The 19056-nt window shown below is 48.3% G+C and overlaps 1 protein-coding gene across 1 annotated transcript in view; it reads left to right on the forward strand.

Annotated features, from left to right (window-relative positions):
- DPP6 (dipeptidyl peptidase like 6) overlaps positions 1 to 19056 on the forward strand; it is a 966644-nt gene that overhangs the window by 107045 nt on the left and 840543 nt on the right. The window lies entirely within an intron of this gene.

The following is a 19056-nucleotide window of genomic DNA, read 5'->3' on the forward strand; positions in this document are numbered from 1 at the left end:
CTATTTTTATTTATTTGGCTGAGCTGGGTCTTAGTTGTGGCACGCAGGGTCTTTGGTTGTGACTTGTGGACTCCTAGTTGCAGTATGTAGGATCTAGTTCCCTGACCAGGGATTGAACCCAGGGTGCTCTGCATTGGGAGCAGGGCGTCTCAGCCCCCGCACCAACTGGGAAATCCTGGCCCTTGGTTTTCTTGCTTCTGATAACACACAGCACGGGCCCAGGCTAGCACTGGCGGTGATGGACGAGGGTCCAAGAGATGCTCTGGCTGCGACCATGTAGTGTAAGACAGAAGAAGCAGGCCAGACTGGAAAGCAGCAAGTATCTATTTTCACTTCATTCAGTCTGAAGAGATAAATTGTGCAAGATTTAAAAAACATAGCGTTCTGTGACTGGATTTGAGATTTTTGTTTTTAATTGTAAGATAACTGCTTTACAACGTTGTGTTAGCTTCTGCTATACAACAGAGTGAACCAGCTATATCCCCGCCCTGTGGAGCCTCCCTCCCACCCCACCCACGTGACTGGGTTTTTTTTTTTAATTATTATTTTAAAATATTTCCATTAGCTAAGTAATTTGTTCTGTCTTAAAAAGACATAGAGGTAGAGAAAACATGACCATTCTCACGTATCCTTTAAGGCTTAATCTCACAGTGTTTTTCTAGGGAAAACCTCTGGCCATCTCGGTCCCAACAGGCATAGCTGTCCCTGGCACCCCAGCATTTGGCATCAACCACTTAGGTTTAAATGAAATAAGCCCATCATCTCATGCATCGATGTTTTACAACTATAATATATCATAAATTATCTGTGGGGCAAAATACAGAACAGAAAAATACACACTGGAATGTGTGTTTTCCTTGCAAACTCATTACCATGGTAGTCGTCTTGGGTAATTTCTTTTCGAGCCTTTTGAATAACTTTGAAGTTTTCAAGTTTTTTAAATCTCCCCAGTGGATAATGTTTGCAAAAAATAAAAAATTGTTTGATGCCCAGAATAATAAATAAAACATATACTCAGAATGGATGATTCAAAAAAAAAAAGTTGTTCTAAAAGTCAGGAAACTGATTGTGTCTGCCTGTATTTCATAAATGTTGAGTCCCCTTTGCAGTTACCTACAGATCAGACTTGCCCTTAACCATGGCAGAGTCCCAGAAATAAATGACAAGGTGATTTTGGGAGAGGCAGTGTTCCCTTTTTATGTATCTCTCTTTTTTTCTCTCTCTCTCTGTCATGGGACTTCCCAGGTAACTCAGATGGTAAAGAATCTGCCTTATCTGCAGGAGACCTGGGTTCTGGGTTCAGTCCCTGTGTTGGCAAGATCCGCTGGTGGAGGGAATGGCAGCCCCCTCCAGTATTCTGGCCTGGAGAATAGTCCATGGGATAACTGCAGACCCGAATGAGTGATGAACACTTTCTTTCTCTCTCTCATGCCTGTAATCCCTCCAAGCTGTCTTTTCAGCTACTCCAATGATTCCTTCAGGATGCCCGAGTCATTACATCTTTGTATATTACACTGCAACCCATGGGGCAGAGACGTCCAGCAGGTCTCATGGTGGGAATCATAGCTTCCTCTCCTGGTTGAACCGGAGGGAAGCCTTGCCATGGGATGGAGTGGCTATGGGGTAATGCATCCCCCCACTCTGAAGAGTCACCTCACTTTGCCCCCTTCCCTATCAGGCTGGATCTGAGGTTGCTGCCCCCTCCCTGGCTTTCCTGCCCAGGTGTCAGCTCCAGATATGCTGACCCAGACTCCTCAGGGCTGAGATCACGCTGGGAACCTTGTTTACTATTTCTACATTTAAGTACCCATTTTCTGTAATCTCTGTTTATCTGGTGAGTGACATGTCCTGTTCAAGTCAGTTTCACTCAATGCATGTTAATTGCGTACACTATTGCTCTTAGCTCGGCATTCACCAGGCCATCACTGAAGGCTTGTCTCCATGCTCACTGCCTTCCCTCCTAAAAGAGAGGCTGTCTTATGCTCTTAGTATGAATGCACACACACTCTCACACGTGCCTGTTTTATATTCAAAAGAGCTAATCATGCTTATTTGAATACAGAATTTTCCTTATTTTAGGTGCTACAAAAATTAAGTCAGCTGACAGTCAGATCAGGCAGATGCATTTATCAAACCTTCAGCAAGGGTTCCCTGGGCTGTACAAAAGAGTGAAGCTTAGGGGCGGGGATGCACTTGAGTACCGATGAGACGATGTCCCATGTCCAGGCTACTTACATTGTAATTAAAGAGCAGAAAATAAGGGCAACGCTTGTCAAGTGGTGACAAGTGCTAAGGAGAAAAATAAAGACAGAACAGGGAGTGATGGGAAGAGTCTAGTTCAGAAAGAAAGGTCGTGGTATGCTTTTCTGATAAAGGGATGTGAGTGAGAACTGAGTGTGGGAGGGGCCCAGCCCTCACGCCCCAGGGAAGGTAGCAGCGTCTTTTGTCAAGTCCAGCCGAGCTCCCCCCCGCCCCCACCACAGGACGGGTGTGAGGGCTGAAGGACCGTCAGCATCATCTAATCTAGCACCCTTCATTTCACACTTTAGCAAAGTGAGACCTCGAAAAGGTTACAGGTCCCAGTTCAGCTTCACAAAGACACATCTCTTGTTAGGAGGGAAAAAAAAGAAAGAGAAAATGTCAAACTGCACAGAGAATCTGCCAAAGCATTCAACAACGTGTGTAAGAAAGTCATTGAAAGATAAGTTCCTGAACATTTGATCAAATATTCTACATTTGGTTTCATACTATAAGAATGCAATGACATAGTAAATATTTGCTCTAAGTTCTCAGCAACCATAGTTATTATTTTATTAAATTATTTTATTACTTTATTAAATTGGACAATTGGATCCATAGTCTATCCTTGGGCTGTTAAAAACCTATGCGAGGGGAAATATCATTCCAAATCCTTCAATGCAATTAATGCCCTGGTACGGAGACTCGAAATGTTGGGGTGTCTGCTTCTACAACCTCATTATAGACCTTAATGATCCTGGAGAATGTCAGAGGGAGTGTGCTCATGGACCTGAGAGAGGACATTGTAGAAAACCAACTAATAAGCTCGCTCACTTGCCGTGAGAGAGGAAGTGATGACTTCCTTCTTAGTAGTAGTATTCGTGGTTTTAAAGACACTCGAGCACATTTCCCTATTACTTAAATGCCCCCACTGACTTACGTTTTCCTATTAAACCTTTCGTAACACTTGGTGTTTGTAGAATTGTGCATCGTTTTTCTGAGGCTGTTTGCTCCAGGAAGACCTAGCTTTCCATTGTGCCCCAGCCTTTATAGTGCACGGTAAATATTTTTGAACAGATGGACAGGCAGTCATGCCTCTGCATTGATGAAAGTTCTCTTTTGTTCATTAACTTAGAAACTGTAGGCAGTGGGTGGAGAGGGAGCCAAGGCAGTCTTGTGGGCCTCCTAGTTCACTGAACACGGCTGATGACCGCTTCCATCTCCAGGAAGCCCTGGCTGAGTTGTGGTGCGTGCGTGCCAAGTCGCTTCAGTCATGTCCAACTCTTTGAGACCCTATGGACTGTAGCCCACGAGGCTCCTCTGTCCATGGGATTCTCCAGGCAAGAACACTGCAGTGGGATGCCTGTCCATCCCAGACGCCTCCTGGGAGCTACGGTGGGAAGCCTTAGTGTCCTCCAGACGTAGCGTGAGCAGCCCAGCCCTCCACTGGGAGGAGAACCAGGCACCGTGGGTCAGGTTTTCTGAGTCCGAGCTGCATAGTTTGCCTGTGGTATTACCTTTTCCAAGTGTATCAACACTTCGGGATCACGAGGGGCGTCTTGGGGCTCCTTACTTTGGGCTGAGCTCGCTGAGTGCACAGCTTTTAGCTGTAATTAACCCTTGCCTCCACCTTTGCCTGTACAGAAAACTTACAGAGAGGACAATGCCAACTCTTCCAGGATACTTGTTTCTAGCATCTCACTCATTCATTCCGCCTTTCTGCACCAAATGCACAAAACCTCACTGGCTCATGGGTGCTCCCTGATTCCTGCTTCTCTCTCTGAGTCCAGGAAGCACTTACTGTTTAAACCTGTTGATTCTTTCAGGTAACTTTCCTGTGTGCTCACCGTGCTCCCTGTGATGGGAACAGAGGCACGATCAAGGGCAGTCAGCTCCTTAAAAATAACCATTTTCATAGTTAATGTCTAGGCTACCTCACATCATTCTGTAATTTCAGTTTGGCTGGAGAAACAAGATTAAATGGCATTCTTAATGAAACTCCTCAAAGGTGGAAAATTTATATTCAGAGAGTCGGGAAAATAAATCTAAATAGCTTTGCTGTGTAATGTTTACAGTGCGTATGCATTTAGCATTTATGACTTAAATGGATGGGGATGGGAGTAAGTTCTAGGCATGATAATGTTTCCTTTGACCACAAATATATTTTAGGATTGTCAGAGCCAGTGGGGAAAATTACTAAAGAACCTTGTTTCACCGGCACTAAATATTTTGATTTTCGATTCACATCAAGGTGCTGGATATGATTTCCCCAAAGACCATAAAACTTGGCACAGGTACCAGCAAGTAGATGGAGTTCTGGTTTCTCATTAGCTTTGTGCCAATGGTGAATCATGGGCATCTCCAGGGGATTTGGTTCCTCGCCTGCTCACGGGAGGAGGACCTAGGCCCTGATTGAAGGCGCCTGTGATCCTGACTTGGCATTGTTCCCGCAGAGATGTTCTGGCTGACAGTCCTACCTCTGTGATCTGCAGCAGGGAAAGGATGCTCTTCCTGCAAGCCCAGGGCCTGGGGCCTGGCATTGTACCAGGAAGACTCGGTGCCAAAGTTCTGGTTTTTCCATCAGAAGAGCTGAGACTCCTGACCTTGGGAAGCTGTTTTGGCTTCAGTGTTTTCATCTTTGAAAAGAAGGGTATGGAACCAAAGAAAAATGTTCAGAGTTCGCATATTCTGGGCACCTACAATCTTCCACGTATTTTAATTGATTCAGTGCAAGCCAGGCTGTGAGCCATCTCGTTTGCAGAGAAGGGAGCCTGAGTGAGTTGTCACAGGCCACACGACTGGTAGACCAGTTGTCCCGCTGGGAGCCCAGCCCCTGACCCCTGCAGCCATCCTCTCTTCATGCTGCCTGCAGCGTCAGGTCCAGTCCCGGGGTGAAGAGGTGTGGAGAATGGAGAGGACAAGGAGGTTACAGGGAATGGGCCAGCTGTCCTGAAGGCCCCTTGTGGACCACCACTGTCTTCACAGGACACCGGGGAACTCAGCCCTCCCTCTTCCAGCCCTGCCTTCCTCTCCCCTCCCACACCTCCTCAAAGACCAGCCCAGCCCTGAGTCATAGTCTCTGTCGGGTGCCCTGCAAATAAACCACCGTGGGAGCTCTGGAGCCACGCCCCAATGCATCGTAGCATCCCCAGGCTGTCCAGATGGTGAGAACACGTATGACCCTGTTTGGAGATGTTTCCCCACACAGCCTGGGGCTCAAGGTCTCTGTTAATCAGAAATCCATCATTTGTAGTCGTAACTACACCTTGCTGAAATTCTGTGGGGGGGGATGGGACCAAGTGATGTTCAGTTATTAAACTCTTTATTCGAACAAGACCTTTAAGGATGTACAGTGTCTAGAGTTCCAGGGAGTGGGCTCTGGCCACTGGAGTTGCAGACAGAGGTCTGAAGCTCCAGTCTCACTCTGCCTTGCCAGCCCCAGGCATCTATTTTGTCCCCAAGGGCTCCACGGAAGGCAGAACATGAGTATTTGACAGTCATTGAGCTAGATGGCTGGAGAAGGCAATGGCACCCCACTCCAGTACTCTTGCCTGGAAAATCCCATGGATGGAGGAGCCTGGTGGGCTGCAGTCCATCGGGTCACAAAGAGTCGGACACGACTGAGCGACTTCACTTTCACTTTTCACTTTAATACATTGGAGAAGGAAATGGCAACCCACTCCAGTATTCTTGCCTGAAGAATCCCAGGGACGGGGGAGCCTGGTGGGCTGCCGTCTATGGGGTCGCACAGAGTTGGACACAACTGAAGCGACTTAGCAGCAGCAGCAGAGCTAGATGGCATCCAAGGCCTTCACCACGTCTTTTTTATGGGAGGGATGCATTGAAGTAGAAAAGAATAGTTTTATTGTTTTGCCAGGTAAAGGGAGCCCCAGAGGGCTAATGCCCTCAACACTGGGTCCCCCCCACCTGGAGTAGGTAGTGAAGAGTTTTGTAGCAGTGGTCCACAGAGGGTGTGGTCAGGGTGTGGACCTTTTCCTGATTGGTTGGTGGTGAGGTAAGTGAGAGTCAGCATCATCAACCTTCCAATTCCAACTTCTCTAGAGTCTGCATGCTTAGGGGCAGCGTTATAGACAGCATCGCCCACCTGGTAGGGGCTTCAGTATCTGGTATCTGGACTTACTGAGGCTCAGGCTTTTTGGGTCTCAGCACAGAAGGAATTCAGTGAGAGGCAAAGTGATAGGCCAGAAATACACTGATTAATATAGGACACTTATGAGAGATGTAAGCAGACAGGCAAGGAAACTCTCCCCTTCGCCACTTCTAAACACTGCTTTTTTCTCTTTCTGGAAATGAAGACAAGAGTTAGACGTTCTTGCAGATTGGTCTCCACTGAAAATATTATTATAAACCATTAATAGGCAAGGGAAGCTACATGGGCTTCCCTTGTGACTCAGCTGGTAAAGAATCCGCCTGCAATGTGGGAGACCTGGGTTCGATCCCTGGGTTGGGAAGATCCCCTGGAGAAGGGAAAGGCTACCCACTCCAAAATTCTGGCCTGGAGAATTCCATGGACTGTATAATCCATGGGGTTGCCAAGAGTCAGACACGACTGACTGACTTTCACAGTAGGCAAAATCCTATATTAACGTTTAAAGATGAAGGAAGAGAAGGGAAGGGACTCTATAAGATTTCCTTAAAAAAAAAAAATTGGCTGAAGCATAGTTGGTTACAGTGCAAGCTCGAGCAGCTTGGTGCTGGGCAAGCTTTGCAGGGGTCACCGCCGGAGCCTCAGGTGTCCCTGAACCCCCACGGTGTTGCTATCTGTGCTCCTCTTTGGTGTTTGACGTTGACGTGTTTGTATTTCATTTGACACGTGTGTGTTTTCCACGTTGCAGCTATACCCACTTTTTTTTTTTACTATATTTAGAAGTTACAAAAACACTTTCAGTTCAAAAATGCAGTTTAGCTATAAAGTTTAGCTGTCCTGCAAAGCAGAAACAGATAGTGGACCTTGTGGAGTTTGGGTAAACAGCCATACTTAGAGCGATACAGATATTCAGACTTTCCGTGTCACAGCTATTTATTCTGGGAAGAGTAAGTCTTGGCTGCTTTTTCATATCTTTGACCAGCTTACTCTTAAGCATAGTAAGTATCTACTATTGTAATAGAATTTGTGGATCACTAAAAGCAAGACTTGCCCCCAGATGTTTCTTTTATAGACCTGCATCAATGCCAGCAAGGCCTGCATGGCTCAGCCCTGTGCCTCAAGGCTGAAAGCTTTCTAAAACACAAGACTTTCCAGAGGCCTTGACTATGTCTCATTTATTACTGTATGTATAGTTCTTCACACATCACCTAGGTTATAAAAGGTATCCTGAAAATACTGGATACCTTCTAAGAGTTTCATGAGCTTAGGCAGGAGATGGGATGCGAATGAATCTGGGTTGTGTCATGGACTGAAAAGACACTTCAAGTTCAAAAATGCAGTTTAGCTGTCCTGCAGGGCAGAAGCAGATAAATGGATGTTGTGGAGACTGGGTAAGCAGTCATACTCAGCGCAGGGAGTCCCACCCAGGAAGTCCTGTGCTTGGTGGGAGCAGGGCTGAGAAGGATGCCGCGGATGTATCCTTTGGAGCTGGAGGAGCGTGTGTCCTGGATGGGTGGAGCAGGGGCACCACGTGTGTCTCAAGCCATCATTTCTGCCTTCGAGTGGGAGGACGCCAGCATCAGCAGAGGGCGAGGGTGCCCGAGGGGTCCGCTAGCGGGCTTTCAGAGGGAGGGAGACCAGGACCAGGAGCTCTACCCCCCCCCACCCCATCCCCGTTCTGCCTAGTCTCTCACTGTGTCTTCTGCAAAGGTCAGCGTAGCCCCCATCGTGGCATTTCAGAGCCTTGAGTTCGGAGTCAAATGGGACATTTGGAGTGGAAGGGGACAAAAGCAAAAGGGGGAAAAGAATGAAGTATGACCTTTCAGACAGGTGTTCAAGAGGGCTTTGGTTCATTTTCGAGGTCTCCAGAAGGTTAGGTGGTAAGCACAGGGAGAGGTGAAGGTGCTGCTGACTTGATCTGAACTGCTTAGCTTGCTTCTCCCCTGAGAGCCAAGGTCTTCCTGGGGGTGGATGGGCCACGGCGGGGAGCTCTCAGGCTTTTGGCCCTGGGAAAGCATCCAAAATGCACACCTGCAGCTTGCAAATCTGAGCTAACATGTGTGTCCCAGATAACAAGATGGAAAGAAAACCATTAAACCTATGTGGATCTTTTGGGGCTGTAAGTTTTGAACAGTGAAGACAGCTTTAAGAGCAAAGTCTCGTGAGTTTAGTCTCACTCACAACCAGGTGTGATTCTCTAAGAGCTGAGCCTGTCTGGCGCTTTCCTGACGCAGCACCCTGTGGTCTGTGGTGGGGGATGACTGGGCTGAGTGTATCAGTGAGATATTGCTACTTAAGCACCCCCGAGTCAGTGGACTTAATGCCCTGGTCATGGAATTGCTAAAACCATGCGATGGGCCTGGCTGATCTTGGCTGCGCTTCACTGTCCCTCAGCTCCTTGGCTGGCCGGCTCCTGCTGATGCTATGCTGTCCTCTTTATCCCATTCGCTGGGGCATCCCTGCTCCAAGTGTCTCTCCTCTTCCTCCTCGACTGGGGTCATGGCCTTTCACGGTACAAAGGCAAGACGACAGGCAGACACAGGCAAGGTCTTCTGCGGGGCAGAAGCAGACAGATGCCCTGTCCCATCTGGCTCGTTGTGTTGCTCAAGCAAGTTCATGGCCAAGGGGCAGAGAAGTGTGCTCCAGCTTCCATGGAACAGGTACCTGGGCGATGCATAAAGTAGGGCTGGGGAACCGAGACCGGTAGCGCAGTTTCCCACTTGAGATCCCGCTGATGCTTGAACGACCGTTCCAAACCCTGAAGATGCTCAGGCAGCCACGAGGGAGGCTGTCGGAGGGGTGTGGGTGGATTGTCAGGACTGACTTTGACCCTCGTGTTCAGTATTGATGGTTGTAGACACGGTGAGTTTTAGATTCCTAAAGTGGTATAGAGGTTTGGTCCCTGGGTTTCTTTTCTTTCATCCATTAATGAATCAACTGCATGTACTAGGTTGCTACCAGAGGGGACGTGTCTGCTGTGTCCTGGTTCCTGGAGCTGAAGAGGGAGAAGGAAGGAGCACATTTACCCTGTGCTCATCTTGGGAACGGTGTATTAACTCCACATTCAATAGGGTGGGCATTAAACAGGACGGAGACTGCTGATGTTAGTGCAGGCGTATTCCCAAGGTGGTGTGTTCTTGGAGACACTGAGGCTGAATTTCCAGGGTTTGGGCTCGAAGGCAGAAAATACAAATGTGTAAGCTTCCTGTGGCTTTGGTGATGGCTGTATTTTTCATACATAGAAAACGGGGGTAGATAATAGCCCTCCAACCTCTGCATTGGTTTTAAAGAATGTCTGCATGCACAGTTTGAAGCCACAGAGATTGCCTTCAGAGCTGAAGCTTCTCTATAAGATGATCTGGCATTTTGCCACCAACTTCATGAGGATTAGTGACTGCAGTTTATATGGAGGACTTTGGAGAATGTTTTATTTCTTAAAGATATTGTAATTTTCCTTCTTATTAGATATGCATATAGAGCTAACGGGCTTCCCAGGTGACACTAGTGGTAAAGAACCCGCCTGCAATGCAGGGGACGTGGGTTCAATCCCTGGGTCAGGAAGATCCCCTGGAGAAGGGCATGGCAGCCCACTCCAGTGTTCTTGCCTGGAGAATCCCATGGACAGAGGAGCCTGGTGGGCTACAGGCCACGGGGTCACAGAGAGTCAGACACGACTGAGCATGCATGCCTGCATAGAGCTGCTACCTGAATACAGGGCATTTCCCTGAATATAGGCTCTCTGCACCTTTGCCTTCTTTTATAATTAATACATAATGGTCCTTATGGTCTGTTACGTCAAAAATATAATTTCCTTCTGTCTTTTTCTGTTTTCATTGTCTTCAAAAATGGAATATAATCAGACCTGAAAAAAAACAAAAAGCTTGATTTCATGACCTACAGAAAGTGTTGTCAGGCATGATACCAATTCTTATTCTCCAAGTGTCGATGTTGCCAAAAAGCAGCTGCAATTACATGTAAAGGCCTCTTTTTCAGATCGCATCTTGGAGGTCTTTTATCACAATTCTCACCCCTTGGAGATCCCTTGTTTGATTAGATCCTGGTGGAATCCTGCTCTCCTCTGGGGAATCAGCTGGAACAGCTGCTGGGCCATCTGAGCAGGAGACCAGCCCTGTCCAGGGGCCCCAGCACGCTACCTGGGTCTGCACAGAGGGACCTCACTCTGGCTGGTTTCACAGGGGCCACGGGAGATAAAGGTTTGGTGATTGGTCCTTGTGGTCAGAGCCTGAGACCCAATTTCTAATGGTTTTAAAGTGAAAATTCATTGCCTGGGAAGTAAACATAGGAAGTTGTTTGGTTTGGGGCCTGGGAGATGCTGGAAAGAGGCTAGAAGGATGGAGGACAGGAGAGAAAGTTCAGGGGGGGCCAGAGTAGGGGTGGAGGCTTAGATGGGAGGCGGGATGGTTTCGGGGTGAGGTGTGGCCTGCCTCTTCCCTGGAGGGGAGCCTGAGAGGACCCAAGTGGTCAAGTTTTTGTTCTGCTCTCTCCTGACCTTCACCCTGAACAGCCGTGCAGTGCATTTTCCAAGAGGAGTGAGTTCCCTTTGCAGCCGTGGGGATGTGGCCGGCGCTGGCTCCTGACTCTTGAGCGTGGGGTGGGCACCACACTCACCCCCGTGCCCCGCCATATCCCTGTGCAGTGGGCAGGCCTGGAGGCTTGGGCGCCTGGGTGGGGCTGGCCCTGGGGGGACGTTAGCAGTTGCAGGGCTGGAGGAAGCCAGACCTCGGGGACCTGCCCAGGAGTTAGTGCCAAGGGGTCAGGGGCTGAAGCCCAGGGTTGGGGAACGTGGCTCGCAGCAGGGCAAAGGGTCGGCTTTGTAAGAACACACACATTGAGGACAGAACTTAACCAACAGTGGGCTTCCACCTTGGGTGTTTTTCCCCTAAGGCCGGGTAGACCTCAGCAGGTTGGGGTTCAAGGTTTCTATTCTATCGAGTCCGAGTCAAAGTCCGTCCTCTCTGTAGACCTCAGGATGACCTTTGTTGTAGCAGGAGATGGACTTCAGTGGCTGGAGGCAGCCATAGGTGTTATTCTGGGCTCTATGATCTGTGGTTCTTTCCCAGTTTCTTTCTGAATGTCCACAGGTGGGCTCCAGGGCTAAATTCAGCCTCCTTTGAAGTCACAGAAAAAGGGCTCCACCAGTGCTGGTCTCTCCCACCAGCAAAGTCAAGGATTACATAAGCCGGTCTCGAGGGCAGGCTCTGCGGCCATGTGGCCTGAGCCGAAGCCTCCGTTCCACCACTTACAGCTGGTGGAACGGTGCCTAAGTTCATGAACCTCTCTGTGCTTCAGTCCCTCCCTGGAAAACGGAGGCCTTAGCTGAGCCTTGTACATCATACACAGTAGGGCTCTGGTGAAAATTAAATGAGTTAGTCCACGCAGAGTGCCTCACAGGGTATCTGGCACACGGAAGCCCTCAGTCATTGCTGTGATTACTAACGGCTGCCCCAGCAGAGCCGGGGATCTTCAGTACCCTGGCTGGCGTGGCCGGGTATTTGGTGGAATCCGGAGATGATACAGGGCAGGGAGGCCTGGCACGCTGCAGTCCCGGGGGCCGCAAAGAGTCGGACACAGCTGAGCGACTGAACAACAACAGCAGCATCTGAAATGGAGAGCAGCTTGGCTTCTTCAGGGGGATGACTGCGCCTCCCCTGGAAGGGGCCGGGGTTTTCGCTTTTCCTGCTGCCGTTCACCGAGAAGGTGTCCAGCTCTTCCTAAACTACTGTTTAGGTTCAGGAAGTGACTCTGAGCAGAGTCTGGTCATCCTGGGGGTCACAGAGCGCAGTCTGACAGCACTGTTTCCTGGAACCCCCTCAGAGGGGACGTGAGTGGCGCCCCCTGGAGTTGTGAGCTGTGTTGACTCAGAGAGACAACTGTGTGACTTGTGTCCACTTGCCCAAGCGTTTCCCTTTCCGCCCAGCTTGATGAATGTTTGGTCTTCTTGCAAAACGATCCTGTGCTCACTTCTGAGTATAAGAATTTGCCATTTGTTCCTTTCATTTATTAGAGTGGTTTCACGTGTATGATGCTGGTTTTCAGCGCTTGCTTGCCGCCGTGACGCTCAAGGAGCATGTCAGTTTTATACCCTGAGGTACCAACCAGGAGATGGGGCTTCCCCGAAAACTCAGGTGTCTGTGTTCTGAAACGTTTCTCAGCTGCAAAGCTGTAGTATTCAAAACAGTATGGTACTGGCACAAAAACGGACAGCTAGATCAATGGGCAGCATAGAGAGACCAGAAATAAACCCATACATTTTTGCTCAATCTGTGATAAAAGAGGCAAGAATATGTAATGGAGAAAAGACAGTCTCTTCAATAAGTGGTGCTGGGAAAACTGGACAGTTATAGCAAAAGAAGGAAATTAGAACATTTTCCTCATACCATAGACAAAAATAAACTCAAAATGGATTCAAACCTGAATTTACGATCTGAAACCATAAAACTCCTAGAAGAGAATATAGACAGAACATTCTTTGACATAAATCACATCTTTTTGGATTTGTCTCCTAACGCAAAGGAAGTAAGACCAAAAATAAATGAATGGGACTTAATTAAACATAAAAGCTTTCCCACAGCAAAGGCTGCTGCTGCTGCTAAGTCACTTCAGTCGTGTCCCACTCTGTGTGACCCCATAGACAGCAGCCCACCAGGCTCCCCCATCCCTGGGATTCTCCAGGAAAAAACACTGGAGTGGGCAATCATCAACAAACTGGAAAGACAACCTATTAAATGGAGGAAGCATCTGCAAATGATAAGGGGCTATAAGTGACCCCATAAGGGGCTAATATCCAATATATAAGCAGCTCATACACCTCAATGCCAAAAAACAAACACCCCAATTTAAAAATGGACAGAAGTCCTGAACAGACATTTTTCCAAAGACACACATACAGATGGCCAACAGGGGTATGCAAGGATGCACAGTGTCATCAGTGATAAGGTAAATTCAAACGAAAACCACGCCTGTTAGGATAAGATACCTCACACCTGTTAGAATGGCCATCACCAAAAAGGATACAGATAATAAATGTTGGTGAGGCTGTGGAGACACCACTGGTGGGAATGTCAATTGGTGAAGCCGCTGTGGAAAACAATTTGGAGATTTCTAGATCAACCTACCATATGACCCAGCCATCCCACTCTTGGGTATATATCACAAAAAAGAAAATGCTAATTCAAAAAAAAAAATACATGCAGCTCAGTATTGTACAGTTGCCAAGATATAGAAGCAACCTAAGTGTTCATCAACATATAAATAGATAAAGAAGATGTGGTACACACACACACACACACACACACGTACACACTGGAATACTACTCAGCATAAAAAAAGAAAGATATTCTGCAACGCCATGGATTGACTTGGAGGGCATTATGCTTAGTGAAGTAAATCAGATAGAGAAAGACACATACTGCATTACATCCCCTAAATATGGGGACCTAAAAAATACAGCAAACTAGCAACTATAACAAAAAAGAAACAGACTCACAGATATAGAGACTCGACTAGTGGTTATCAGTGGGGAGGGGGAAGGAGGAGGGGCAAGATAGGGGTAGTGGGTTAGCAGGTACAAACTGCTGTGTATAAAATAAGTAAGCTACAAGGGTGTGTGGTATAGCACGTAGATTGTAGCCAATATTTGGTAATAACTATGAACAGGATATAACCTTTAAAACTCTAAATTACTCTGTTGTACACCTGAAGTTTATATAATACTGTAGGTATATCAGTTCCACCTCAGTTTAAAAAAATCCTCAGATTAGCAGCCCAGGATAATAGCTTCTGACTGACTGTCTTGTTTTTACCCTCATGCCAACCCTGAGAGAATGGGAGAGATGTCATGGTGCCCTTTTATAGATGAGAAACCCAGCTCTTAGCGGGTGAGATGTGTCTGCAGTCACATAATTCGTTCACGTGTTGCTCAGGATAATACTGTTCTGTTCCTTAGCCAGCACTTCCTAAATCTCAATGGCTTAACCAGGGAACATCTATTTCTTACAGCACCATTAACTGTCAACAGGTGGCTTCCTGCTCCTCCGTTTGAGGAGGGTCTTAGGGTCTTTCCTGGAGAAGGCAATGGCACCCCACTCCAGTACTCTTGCCTGGAAAATCCCATGGGTGGAGGAGCCTGGTAGGCTGCAGTCCATCTGGTCTCGAAGATTCGGACACGACTGAGTGACTTCATTTTCACTTTTCATTTTCATGCATTGGAGAAGGAAATGGCAACCCACTCCAGTGTTCTCGCCTGGAGAATCCCAGGGACGGGGGAGCCTGGTGGGCTGCCGTCTATGGGGTCACACAGAGTTGGACATGACTGAAGCAACTTAGCAGCAGCAGCAGGGTCTTTCCACCCATCTGTCCAGGCTGTTTCCTCTTCTCCATGGTTACCTGTCTCCCAGTGACTCACTCGCAGGTGTGTGTGCAGAAGATAGCGCTTGGCTGTGTTTATGGCCAGCCTGATGGTGATGGCCATGTCCTTGGTCCACATTCCATTGGCCAGAAATCAGGCGTGAAGCCTGCCTAGATGTAGGGGATTCTGGGAAATGTAGTCTCCTTGTGTGTCCAGGAGAAACAACCCAGTTTGGTAAACATATAGCATAGTTTCCACCACTACTGATAATGTAAGGCTGTGAAATCTAAGTAGCAAGACTCTTCCTTATGTCTAAGTAGCAAGAATCTTCTTTATGTTAAAACTATGTTACCAGTGACGTTGTTTTCTCATCATGACAACCATCCAAAGAGGTAGTTATCACCCCACTTCTTAAGGATGAAAACCTGAGATTCAGAAAACGTCAGTGCTGTGGAAGAGGCCACCCCTTGAGAAGGGAGTGGGTGAGTGGGCGACTGACTCTGCTCTCGCATCTCCAAGTCTAGGGCAGTTTGGTGGGACCACCCTTGCTGTCCACAGCCTGTGGGGCCGAAACAGAGCTGGGCCAGAACTTGGATTCCAGGGTGTTTCGCACCACATTTTCTGAGCTGTGTTAGCACGTGGACTGAGGACTCAGGCTGAGGCAAGTCTTCACTGACCAGAGTGGGCGGGGCCAGGGGGGAGGAACAACTGAAGTTTAAAGTTTCCGGAATGTTTTCCCGTTATCACATGGAAATACAGAATTTTCCTACTTCCTGAAATCTGCTCATAACCTCTCCCGAAGGCCTTCTCTCTGAAGGCCTCGCAGAAGACCCCGTCCTTCCTGGACAAGCAGCTATGGGGCAGTCCATAATGAGGGGTGTCACTCATAACGCCCTGGAGGCCTTCTGCCTGCGGCCTTGTCCCAGAGAAACCATCTTCCAGCGTTGTTTTCTGTTCGACAGACCTCAGGTGACTTCCCAACAAGAACTCTGTTGGACGCCAAAGGCCCGAGTAGAGATTGTCTGACATTTCTTCTTGTTTTACGTATAGCTGCCTCTCCACAATGCTCATGTTTGCTTGAGTCCAGCTGAAGCCATTTCCTCTGGGAGGAAACCCCCAGTGCCCTCAGGGCCCACCACCTGCCCACGGCACATGGTCTGAGGCCTCTCAAGCAGCTCCAGCCTGACCCCTCAGCCCGGGGCCCCACTGTCAGCTCAGCCTGTTTGGAAGACAGATGGGGTGTGGCTAGCACTCAGCCTGGAGACCTTCAAAAACAGGTTCTAGGAGGATTCAGCGGGCTTCCAGGCCCCACCTGAGACAGCCCTGACCCTTAGCCAAGGTCCGTGGGATGGACCCAGCACCCTGCCTGGCTCACCCCCTGCTGAGCTGGACAGCAGGGGTCCTGACCACTCCACATCCATCATCGTGGTCTCCTCTCTGCCCCAGCCCCAGGTCACTGTCGGTAGCCCCATGCCAGCTCATTCACTCCTTCAGACGGGCAAGGGCACGGTGAGTCTTTCCCACTCTTCTGGGCTCTGAGCCCTCTCAGCACAAAGGAGCAATCCCACCTCACCCCAGAGGTGAAAGCCACTTTCTCAGCCTGGAATGGACCCCTCAACCAAGAAAAAGTTTAAGGAAGCAAGGCAGGAGGAGAAGGGGACAGAGGGTGAGATGGTTGGATGGCATCACAAACTCAATGGACGTGAGTCTGAGCAAGCTCCAGGAGTCGGTGATGGACAGGGAAGCCTGGTGTGCTGCGGTCCCTGGGGCCGCAAAGAGACGGACACGCCTGAGCGGCTGAACAGCAATGACAGTAGAAACAGAAGGCAGCAAATCCGTCTCAGAAAACCTCCACATGTTGCTTTCCCCTGCGCGCTCAGGAAGGCAGCTTATAGACTGTTAACTGTCGAAGCTCGGAAGGCCTGGCATGGTGCCACCCCAAAGTCCAGAAAACTCACATCAAAGAGGCGAGTGTCGATACCACGACTCAGAGATCCTGGAGTAATAACAGTCAAAGCCAGAGTCATCAATTCAACCAGAACCATGTATTTATCATGATATCTCCTGCCTGCTGCCTCCAATGCATTCTCATGAATCAATGAGCCTCTCCACTTGCATATCAATATCTTGTTTCATTTCAAACCAGAAAATGAAAGGCAGGATTAGGTTTTGTTCTCAATGTCTATTTTTCTATGCTATCGATCCAGGTGGCAACTACAGATTGAACCTTGGAATGGGTTCTCTCTGCAGTTCATTTTTTAAAAGCGTTTTTATTTTCATCAGCGATGAATGAAGCAAACACGACTTCTGGAGATAGAACTTGAAGGCATCGAAGTGGTCCCGAGTTTGGGAGTTTTATAAAAGCTGACTGCAGGACTCGATTGAAATGGTGCTCAGAACAAGCCTCCATGCCAGACTTGTGCTCAAGTCCCTGTGGTTCCTGGCACTAGACCTCTGAAGGATGGTATTTGAGTTTGTATACTTGGCATTTCAGATGCTGGTGTGTCTGGCTCCCATCCTGGTCAGAAAGAGGCAGAGCTGGAAGCGGGCACATCCGTGGCAGCGGAGTGGAGTCGTGTGGACAGAACAGCATGTGGACGGTTCCCTCGAGGTGTGGGGGAGGCTGCTGGGTACAGGGGACCCTTCCCGCAGCACCCTGGGTGCCCTCCTGTCTCCTTGCTGGCCGACCTGATCATCTTCCCTCGGGCCACAGACAGCCCTCCAGCCCGCAGGGAAGAAGGACCTGGCGGACTCCTCTCCTCCTCCAGCGCAGGTCCCCAGGACTTGCAAACTGCATCGCAGAATTTCCCCGTGGGGGATGGGGTCCCAGTGGCCCCAGACTGCCCTGCCTTCCAGCAACGAAGCTTGATCACCTGACGCCTCGCCTCCCAGTACTGATGGGAACGCTCCTCTGTCGCTGGAGTTTCCACTGGGAGACCCCACTGCTTGCTCTGCGGTGTTTTGGACTCATAATCTGGGCTCTGTCTTTGGCCCAGCAGGCAGCTGAAATCTAGGCTGATCTCAATAGGGAGGCAGAAAATGAATCGTTTTGCAGTGGGCTGGAGACCTACAAAAAACCTCGGTTCATGAACTTAAAAGACTCGGGAATGATCAAATTTGTATTTATCTTCTCTCTATGAAAATAGCATCCGAGGCAAGAGATGCTGCTTTTATATATTGTTATTTCTACCCAACGTATTGTTTCACTTAAGACAACTATTTGGGGACTTCCCTGGTGGCCCAGTGGTTAAGACTCTGTACTTCCAGTGCAAGGGGACATGGGTTTGATCCCTGGTCAGGGAACTAAGACCCCACTTGGTGCACAGCCACAGCCAAATAAATAAATAAATGTCACTGTTATGATTTAACTTGAAGAAAAAGCACATATTTGTTTGGAGGCAGAGGTAGGTGTTGATCCATCAAACTGAAAAGCAGGTTTCTAAACAGAATGTAGTTTCCTGAGGGTGCATCTTAAGTTGCCAAGCACATACCTGAGGTTAGTAACAGAGAGTTTAATGTTGGAAAGGACCTGAGTGATGGGTCTTCTTACTTACCCTGTTTCACAGTTGAGGAAACTGAGGTTCAGAGAGGCAGACCCTCCTATGCCACAGAACTAGTCCATGGGAAATCTGGGCTTAAAACCCATGAACACTTATTCTCGTGATGAAACTACAGCATGATGAAAAGGATTATAATAGGGGTAAAAATATCTGCAGACGATGTGTTGTTATTATCTCCGTTTTGTAGATGGTAAAACTCAGGCTCGGAAACATTAAATAACCTTCCTGGGATCACAGAGAGAAGAGTGTCAGAACAGGATTTAGCACCTGGGCTGGTCTAATCAGAAAGTTTGTTGTCTTCCCATTGTATGAGAGTGCCTTTTGGGTATCTTGTTTTTTTTTTTTAAGACAGAAAATTTCCTTCCAAAGAAATTAATGATTAAAGAGCCTTCAATTCAGTTCAGTTGCTCAGTCGTGTCCAACTCTTTGTGACCCCATGGACTACAGCACGCCAGGCTTCCCTGTCCATCACCAACTCCCGCAGCTTGCTCAAACTCATGTCTGTTGAGTCTGTGATGCCATCCAACCATCTCATTCTTTGTCGTCCCCTTCTCCTCCCACCTTCAATCTTTCCCAGCATCAGGGTCTTTTCAAATGAGTCAGCTCTTCGCATCAGGTGGCCAAAGTATTGGAGTTTCAGCTTTAGCCTCAGTCCTTCCAATGAATATTCAGGACTGATTTCCTTTAGGATGGACTGGTTTGATCTCCTTGCAGTCCAAGGGACTCTCAAGAGTCTTCTCCAACACCACAGTCCAAAAGCATCAATTCTTTGGTGCTCAGCT

This window comes from Oryx dammah, unplaced genomic scaffold (genome assembly GCF_014754425.2).
Source record: "Oryx dammah isolate SB20612 unplaced genomic scaffold, SCBI_Odam_1.1 HiC_scaffold_18, whole genome shotgun sequence".
In the NCBI taxonomy this organism is placed as follows: domain Eukaryota; kingdom Metazoa; phylum Chordata; class Mammalia; order Artiodactyla; family Bovidae; genus Oryx; species Oryx dammah.